The 8,032-nt window shown below is 42.1% G+C and overlaps 1 protein-coding gene across 1 annotated transcript in view; it reads right to left on the bottom strand.

Moving 5' to 3' along the window:
- mc2r (melanocortin 2 receptor) overlaps nucleotides 1-7,707 on the bottom strand; it is a 43,889-nt gene extending 36,182 nt beyond the window's left edge. Inside the window, exon 1 of the mRNA XM_004560064.5 lies at nucleotides 6,080-7,707. The gene's annotated coding sequence lies outside the window, so the exon portion shown is untranslated. The remainder of the gene's footprint in view (nucleotides 1-6,079) is intronic.
- Between the last annotated feature and the right edge of the window lie 325 nt (nucleotides 7,708-8,032).

The following is an 8,032-nucleotide window of genomic DNA, read 5'->3' as shown; positions in this document are numbered from 1 at the left end:
AATGAACTCGGATGCTACTGGATTCATTGTCATCGTCTCATTTCCTTCGCTGATGGCGTGCATTACCAGATCTTTGGTCACATTTTTTACAACTTCCTTGTACTCTTGCCTGTCTTTAGAGACACTGAGTACTCTTGCTGGTAATGCCAACAGGTGTTTGGTGAAGATTGAGACGGTAATATTGTCAAGCTGTTCCCTCAGATTAAAGATCAAAAGGTTTTCTTTGCAGTTGTGTGTTTTGCAAAGATCTTTGAGAATGGCCTTGCCCACTTTGAAAATGCTGTTGTGGGATAAATTCAAGTGTTTCTCCTCAACTTCAGGCCAGATTTTCTCAATCAGACGACGGCTGATGCAGTCAGGAGTGAGGCGCTCTGTGAAGATCTTGTATTTGGAGGAGACTTTTTCTTTGGCCAGTAAAACCACCAACTGAACAACCCAGTTGACGCGCACCTTTTTCTGCAGCTTCAGTGTCTTTTCCAAAGCTGATACTTTAGCCTGGTTGGTCTCATCTTTACTCTTTGGCATAGTGCACACTAATTCTGGTTTTGCTTGTTGGTCACTCGTTTTTGACATTTAAGCTACGATGTTACAATGAGTCAGACATTCAAATGTGACTGAGGGTAGCAGAACAAAATCTCATCGAGTGAATCGCTCGTGACTATAAGAAACGCGCTGGTCCAGTGTGGGTTTCACCTGCAATTTATAGACTTGAGTTGACTGTGACGTCACGGCCTGGTTCTCTTGCCTTTCATCTTTGAATCAGGCCCCGTCCACAACAACGTTCCCTATTTCCTCTTTGAAAATAGGTAACGCCCATAAAGAACGGGCTGTCGGAGTTTCTGACGTCATGGCCCGATTCTCTCTCCTTTAATGTTTGAAACAGGCCCGAAAATACGGTGGCCCTGAGAGGCCAAACGGACTGCAACTTCAGAAAACACTTGCAAAAAGAAAAATGCTGCAAAAAGAAAAATGCTGCAGAAAGAAAAATGCTGCAAAAAGAAAAACGCTGCAAAAAGAAAAATGCTTCAAAAAGAAAAATGCTGCCAAAGGAAAAATGGTTCAAATAGAAAAACGCTGCAGAAAGAAAAATGGTTAAAAAAAAATGCTGCAAAAAGAAAAATGCTGCCAAAAGAAAAATGCTGCAAAAAGAAAAATGCTGCCAAAAGAAAAATGCTGCAAAAAGAAAAATGGTTCAAATAGAAAAACGCTGCAGAAAGAAAAATGGTTTAAAAAAAAAATGCTGCAAAAAGAAAAACGCTGCAAAAAGAAAAACGCTGCAAAAGCACACACAGCACAACGGAAATATTTCTGGGGAGACAATAACCTGACGGACCAGTTGCACGAACCAAAACATGCTAACAAGTGCACTGGGACTGGGAGACACTTCAAAGAAGTGGAGCGGCCAAAGAGTAAACTTTCAAAAGTAAGTTCTGAATATTATGTCACTTATTTATGTGCAAATGTTTAATAATAAGGAACATTAAAACTAGTGATGGGCAGATGAAGCTTCATGAAGCACTGAAGCTTTTCATCCAATTGGTTCATTCCAGCGCAAAGCGCCTTGAAGCTTCATTTGCTCTAGTAGGACACCTACTGGACGTAAAAATATTAGTTGGCATGAATTTGAAGAGTGTGGCCTTTAGCACACAGCCTGTAAATGTCAACAACAAAAGGAGTGTGTAAAACATCTATATTGTAGTGATGCAGTATACTGTGTATATTTATACTGGCAGTATGGAAAATGATCATTTACTGTGAGGTGAGGTGTGGTTGGGGTGTGGACAGTGGTTGTGCTTTTGTAACGCTGAGGTATGGACAGCTACACACTGAGGCATCAGTCTGGTCTTGCTCCACAATTTGTGTTCCCCTTATTCTCATGCAAAGCTCTGTAGTGCCTAAGCATGGATGAGGTGTTGTTGTTATATCCCAGCTCCCTGGCACATAGCAAATAGGGGTGCAACGATATTCGTATCGATATTGAACCGTTGGATACAGTGCTTTCGGTTCGGTACGCATATGTATCGAACAATACAAAATTTGTAATTTATTTTATTAACTTTCCTTCTGACGATGCTGTCTGTGTTGAGCGCTCAGTGAATCTGCCTTCGACTACTCCGCCTAGGCTGCACTGTCGAGCGCAGATCCACTGAGCGCTCAACACAGACAGCATAGTCAGAAGGAAGAGCGCAGGGCAAGCTAGCGAGACAGAAGTTAAGCTCTCCTTGCAACATGGACCTCCCCCACCCTCATTCAGATCTGGCGTTTGGAATTATTTTGGTTTTCATGTGACATATGACCCTGAAGGTAAGCGAGTCATGGACTAAAGTAAAACAGTATGTTGGATGTGCCACGCAATGCTCAATTACATGGGTGGGAGCTAGTGTGTTAGCGCAGTTAGCTCGTTAACGTGTTGGCCGTCTAGCCCCATGCACGGAGCGATCGGCGGTAGCTCGTTAATGGAGATTTGCCGTGTTGTGGCGTTAAGGTCATTTCAACGAGATTAACCTGAAAGCACTAGTGGGAACACAACGAATATGACTGCACATTTACGCCGACATCATCCTAGTGCAAAGACCAAAACAACAAGCATGCTACTAACTTTAGCCGAGTCATTTAGACAGCTGTTAGCACATGATTCTCCTTATATGTTTAATATGCTGCTGAGAATATAGCCCAGAAGAAGCGGATAGTATAGCTTTTATTTTGGAAAGAGACATTTCTCTGTAATAAACTCTCTTTTCCAAAGATGAGTGATTTCTCAATCAGATACAGGGCTCGCAATATCGCTAGCCCGACGTCCCGGGGCTAGCGATTTTTTCAGTCGGGCTACCAAAATCTATCTCTTCCCTGCCCGTCGGGCTATTGTAGGAAGGAAAAATATATGTCAATGCTTTTGCATTCTTTCGGAAATGTAGCTGGGTAATTATGTCATTGGCATCGGTGAGCCACTGTCAATATGTGACATATTGAAATCCCGTTTGAATTTGCTTTCACTTTGCAATCGTGTGAACTGTGTATAGAGAGCGACAGCACTGATCTGAGAGTGATGATAATTTGCGCACCAATTCCTCTGACATCGTCTTATTAATCGTTAGCTTACTACGCAAACATGACAAGTGAAATCTCCCGCAGCAAGCTCAAACGTGTGAGAGGTTGATCGCGCAGAGAATCGCTGAGCTTATGTGAGTGCGTGTGTAAAAGCAGCAGGATATATATTTTAGTTCTGCTGAGCCAAATAAGAGAGGTCAGGGTGAAGAAGTGACAGCCAAAGAAAAGCTTACCACAAAACGGAAAAGTTATGACAAATCAGACTATAAGGCAAAAAGAAAGTGCAGCTTTATGGTTTCATGGACAAAAGAATTTCTGTGGCTGCAATATGACGAGCTATATAACCAGGGCTGCACATAAGTGGTCCGCAGGTGCGCATTCGCTGTCAAAATAAAAAACACGCACAAGGGTTAGGGTTAAATTTAAAAACTGTACTTTTGAGTTAAAATATATATTTATAATCTTAATAAATGACAAATTAAAAAGGCATGAACATTTTTTTGTATCGAAAAAATATCGAACTGTGACACCAAAGTATCGAACTGAACCGAACCGTGAATTTTGTGTATCGTTGCACCCCTAATAGCAAACACTTCACCTTGTACAAAAGTCAAGACAGCTTAACATAAATTGTATTGCACCATCAGTATTATGAAAATACATCTTCTGTAGAAATTTACAAACCTTGTTGGGAGGAATAAAATCAAAATGTTCCCACACAGGGGAGGACATCCTCCTCTTCTTAGCTGGCTCCATTCTCTCCTGACTTTCTCTCCTCACTCTCATAAACCTCCAAACACTCACTAACTGCAGCTCTCCATCAAACACCCACATTTTGAATGAAGTCTGAGGGCTTTATATCGCTGTCATAGCTCGCGGCAAAGTTTGAACCACTTAATGAACCAGTCACGTGGTACAGCCGGGCAGCGAGGCTTCGGACGTCACCATTTTCAGCTCCTCCCATAAATGAAGCAAGCCTCGATACGCGCATCGCGGAAACGCCCCCTCAATTACTCGACACAAGCTTCGAAGCCTCGATACAGAACGTCACATCACTAATTAAAACATTGCTGTTGGCCACATGCCGGCAAAGTTATGTGACATTAGTGATGTTTGTACTTTCAGCATTTACTTTGTTTTAAACCCTTTACTTTATACGCCGTTAGATAGTCGACCTTAATCTTACAGAGAATGTGATGATTTTGTGGATAATTAAAGTCAGTCATATATCCACAAACACAACAGGCTGAAAGTCAGTGATGCTGCTCGGTTTGCAGTCCTGAACATCACGGCACAAGCAGGATTCACTGCACTGTTAATGTTAGCTATGTTATATTGCTGCCTCTGTTCGGTGGTGTCGAGCCAAACGGACTTTAACGTGTGTTTGAACGAGCTGACGGTTCACTCGTTAAGCTGAAAGAAAGATGCTTTAATCACAGCAGTCACACATGTGTCCACTGCACCATCTGGAACTCTTCTTGTTTACACCCGTAATAACAAAAACACTAAATCCTCCTGTTTGTAGCAGTGTGTACACCTGAGACTGTCACCTGTCTGTCCTGCACTCTCTGTTTCTTTCTCTCTGATTGTGGAATAAAAGTATGAACATGTGTTTATAAGTTACACTTGTGTTTGAATCCTGCAGCTTATCACACATTTGATTTCCATGTGTGACGACTGCAAGTGTCCAGAGTGAGGACAGACTGAGGGACCCACTGCTGCACATCATCTGTGAGGCTTTGCACCCCTGATGATCCACCAGGACAAACTCAGCGGTGTGTGAGGAAGAGGAGGAGGAAGAGCCAACAGCAGCTGACAGATGGAGAGAATAGACAGACTGTTCCCTGTTTGTGAAGGACTGCTAGGAAAGTTTAACATAACTGTCTGTGCTGAATCAGTCTTATTAGGTAATGTTCAAATAATGTTATCATCCCAGTGTTTTCAGTGTGGGAGAAAGTACTCAGGGCCTTCAAGTTACACACTATGAAAGGCAGCAACAAGTTTAATGTTCAGAAACCTAAAGTCTGTATCAGCAGCAGAATGGAGCTAAAAATTTATTTTTAGCTGATCCAAAATACTCAAAGCTTCATAGAACTGAAACCAATGTTGGTTTCAGTTCTATGAAGCTTTGAGTATTTTGGATCAGTAGCTGCTGTGTTTGTTGCATCATATTGCTGTAACTGTTTATATGCTTTATATATTCTGAGCTAAGTTGATCTATAGTGTTACATCATATTCTAGGATGTTATGTGTTTGTAGACTTTCTGCCCAGTTTGACCCATTTAGCAGAAGTCAGCCTGTTTAAGGCTCTGATATCTATTCTGTGTGACTTACAGCAGTTATGACATGGTCTGATTTTCTCACCCAATAAAGGAATATTTCATATATCATTCTACTCTTCATTCTATCAGACACAGTTTTCACAGCTCGTACGTTTTCCTTTTTACACATGTATGTAAACATTGAGCCAAATGTAATAATGCCAACGTATTAAACAAACAATATTTGTCTCTTATATATAATACATCTGTATATACACTGTCAAAGATACTCGACTTTGAGTGAAGATGTAAGGTGACAGGAAATAGCTGCAACTTTTGCAACTCTTTACTAAAGCTCAGAGTTCAAGTTCACTGCTGTAATAACTAATAACGATTAATATGGTAAATAACTTTGATATTGGCCATATTATATTTACATTACCACAGAGAGATGATTTTAGTCTCATGAACAACATTAGCTAATTGTTATTTACTAACTAATCTTAAATGACTGTTCAGCACAGAAATGAGGCCCAACAATCATGTTTACAGTCCCGTGGTCTCAGCCTCAGATACTCAGCTAATCAAAGTGATGTCATGACAAAAATGAATGACCAACAAAACATTTTTCTCCTTCATTTCTGTCACACAAAGCTGTATGTAACGTGTCTCGCGGTTAGTATCATGGTTGCTAGGCAACCTGAACAGCGCGACAAAGGCCCATTTCACGAGCCTCTCACTTCCGCACTTCTCGTACTTGCAGTACTCACCGTACTATAAGTACCGTGCTCGTACTCCGAAGCATGCGGTCGCTGGATTGGGACACAGCCTGAGAGCTCCGCGATCCCGGATTATTGCGTGAGACTGCCCTTCAGTTGTCCAGCTTGCTACAGTGAAGTTAATTGTACCAACGGCTGCCTCTGTTATTTCCCGGCAGGAGTACGGAAGAAGACACGGCACGGGAGTCAGGGGCGCGCACGGAGATTTATTGCATAATATTTACATCACTGTAAATAAACGCAACTGCATTCATCGCACACAGTCCTGGGTTTTGGGCCCTATTTTCCCCACATCGCCACGGTCTGCCAGCGCAACCGTGACAGATAACTTCAAAGTCCTGCAAATGTAAAACTTGAAAAAGATCACAGCAGCTGAGGACACGTCGCTGTTGTATCGGGATTGTTTAACATTATTTAAAAGTAGGAATTTAAAAAATATCAACAAAGGGAAATTTTCAAACGTACACAGATGTGGACTGCCAGTCAAGCAGTTTATCTTCCTAACCAGAGACCTTCTTAAGCTCTTAACCGCTGCTCCGGATCAAAGCATTACGCTCTGTTGCGTCACTCGGTGACATCACAGTGAGCGAACGCTGCCATTGATCCAAAAGGTATAAATAGCCTGCTACACCCGCCTACTGACAGAACCTGCCAGCTTCATACTGCGGTCACATTGTTTTGCCCAGGTGTAAAACTTTAGATATATTTGTGAAAAAATGGTTTCGGATTCGTCTTCGTCGTCTTATCACAGTGATGAGGGTTTACAAACGAACGCCCTCATTCAAAGTAAAACATGTAAATACATGGTATATAAGCTCCTCGGACAAGGAAGCTTTGGGAGAGTGGTGGAATGTGTAAAATTAGACACTTTTGAAAGGGTAGCAGTCAAGGCAGCTAAAAGGGAATACAACAAGTTTGCTTGGAACGAGGCCGCTGCTGTAAAAGAACTGAGTGTTCTGGATAGGGATCGGTGCAATTTGGTAAAGTACTACGAAGTTTTCGAGTACAAACATCGCACCTTCATTTCAATGGAAATGCTAGACATTAGTCTGCATGATTTCGTGACTAAAAGGTCTCGCGGTCCACTGGCTCTCTGTGATATTCGGGTCATTTTAAAGCAGATGTTTGTGGCTCTTACCGCTCTGAAGAGCAGAGGTATGATGCATGCAGACATCAAACCTGATAATATCATGCTTGTAAATCAGTCTCAACAGCCATATAAAGTTAAACTTATTGATTTTGGTTTTGCCACAAGTCCTGCAAAAATTCCACCTGGCACTATTATTCAGGCCCTTAGTTACAGGGCCCCTGAGGTCATGTTGGGCATACCGGTGACTGAATCAGCAGACATGTGGACTCTCGGTTGTGTCGCAGCTTTTCTATACTTGGGCCACCACCTGTTTTTCAGCAGGTGTGAATATCAAATGATGCAAACTTTTGTTCACATGCTTGGTCAGCCTAATAAACGCATGTTACAGGAAGGGAGGTACAGTACGAAATATTTCTGGATGAGGAAAGGGATAATAGAACGCACATGGGTACTGAAGACACCAGCTCAGTATTCAGCATCTACAGGCACTGTGATCAAACAAAGTAATACAATCACAGAAAAATATGCATGCATAGATGATTTAGCCAAACACCACCCACAGCCAAACACAGAATCCGAAGTGGAAGACACAGCGGCATTTTTAAGCCTGCTCAAATGGATGCTGTGTGTGGATCCTGTAAAAAGAATCACACCTGTTGAGGGTCTGGGACATCGTTTCATTACAATGAAACATCTTCCTGAGGACCCTGCAGTAGATTGCTACACGAAGTCATCCTGCACGAGCATGGAAGTGTGCCCACTCCTCAGTCTAGAAAATGAAATCGACAGCTTTGTTACCACCAGTGAAATCAAAAGGAACAGCGAACAGAGCGGTGGGAGATCTAGACGGGCTT

This window comes from Maylandia zebra, linkage group LG11 (genome assembly GCF_041146795.1).
Source record: "Maylandia zebra isolate NMK-2024a linkage group LG11, Mzebra_GT3a, whole genome shotgun sequence".
In the NCBI taxonomy this organism is placed as follows: domain Eukaryota; kingdom Metazoa; phylum Chordata; class Actinopteri; order Cichliformes; family Cichlidae; genus Maylandia; species Maylandia zebra.
The sequence above is the reverse complement of the archived record's forward strand: the minus strand, read 5'-3'. Positions and strand labels throughout refer to the sequence as shown.